The sequence below is a fragment of the Tamandua tetradactyla genome, chromosome 7 (assembly GCF_023851605.1).
Source record: "Tamandua tetradactyla isolate mTamTet1 chromosome 7, mTamTet1.pri, whole genome shotgun sequence".
Classification (NCBI taxonomy): Eukaryota; Metazoa; Chordata; class Mammalia; order Pilosa; family Myrmecophagidae; genus Tamandua; species Tamandua tetradactyla.
The window spans coordinates 126,355,046-126,356,151 of record NC_135333.1 but is presented as its reverse complement, the minus strand read 5'-3'; the positions used below and the strand labels follow the sequence as shown (position 1 = coordinate 126,356,151).

At 38.6% G+C, this 1,106-nt stretch overlaps 1 non-coding gene across 1 annotated transcript; it reads right to left on the bottom strand.

The window, feature by feature from the left end:
- Window positions 1-374: 374 nt before the first annotated feature.
- On the bottom strand, window positions 375-519 carry LOC143643051 (small nucleolar RNA SNORA15). Its single transcript, XR_013156093.1, has one exon. It is a non-coding gene; the product is annotated as a small nucleolar RNA SNORA15 (small nucleolar RNA).
- Between the last annotated feature and the right edge of the window lie 587 nt (window positions 520-1,106).

Here is a 1,106-nt window from a genome sequence, read left to right as displayed (position 1 = left end):
TGACACTGTTCTGGGTTAAGAAGCCCATCTAAGATTACATATGTAAAATCATAAAATGAGCATTGCCAAATGGATAGGCTTTTTCCCCTAGTTGTAGAAATCAAAGAACTCAATACCCTATGAATCAACAAATAAATACCCTATGAATTAACAAATAAATATTATCTTGAGCAGCAAAAGAAAATGAGATTTTTTTTAAAAAAAGGAAGGGGGCTAGAAGGAAGATCAGAGAACAGAGAAGAATTGTCTGAGAACAATGGGACAGTCAGAAATGTCCAGTGTGCCCAGGTGCTCTTTGGTTTATCCAACTTCCCTCACCCTTCCTTTTTCTATCTGTTTGGTTTGTGTGTGTGTGTGTGTGTGTGTGTGTGTGTGTGTGTGTTCACCTTTAATAACGATATGCTACGAAGAAAACTTAGCATAGCATCATAACCATTTTAAAGAGAAGGCTATATATACTTTTGCATGATGTTTGGCTGTGTAAACTCATGAAAAAAAGAACACAGTATTCAGCCATGCTTTCTCACCCCTCCCTTTAAAAAAAATTACTTTGCTCTTCCCCTGCGTTCAGATGCTGCTTGTCCTGATGTTACTTGCTCAAGGCACCTTTTTTTTCTTCCTGCCTCCAGGAGCCCATTGCAATGGACTGTGTCCTCTGCTAGCTGCCAATGAGTGGTGATTGGTACATTAGATGAAGAGACCTTACTAGTTTACGATTTAGATTCCTGCTGCTTCTTGGACACTACTGTAGTTTATCTGAGAACAAATGCCCACTTTCAAGGTCCTGGGAAGACAATTTTTTAAGGGAGGCTTTTAGCATTTCTATAAGCAAAATAAGCGCCTCAGCAGGTTGACCCTGGTAGGGACAGTTGAGAAATGTTAGGAGAAAAGAAGCTGAAATCTAAGACACTATCTTGCTTAATATAGGACATCTGGTTATCTTATACTGATGCAATCAGTACACGGAAAACTTGTAAGATGCAAAATATACTGTGGGCAAGTTAACTCTGCCATATGAAGCTGGAATTTCCTGTATTTTTATTTCAATTGTAATTCATTTGGGGGGTTTATTTTTCTCCTTCTTCATGAAAAGAGGTGGGGGTGTT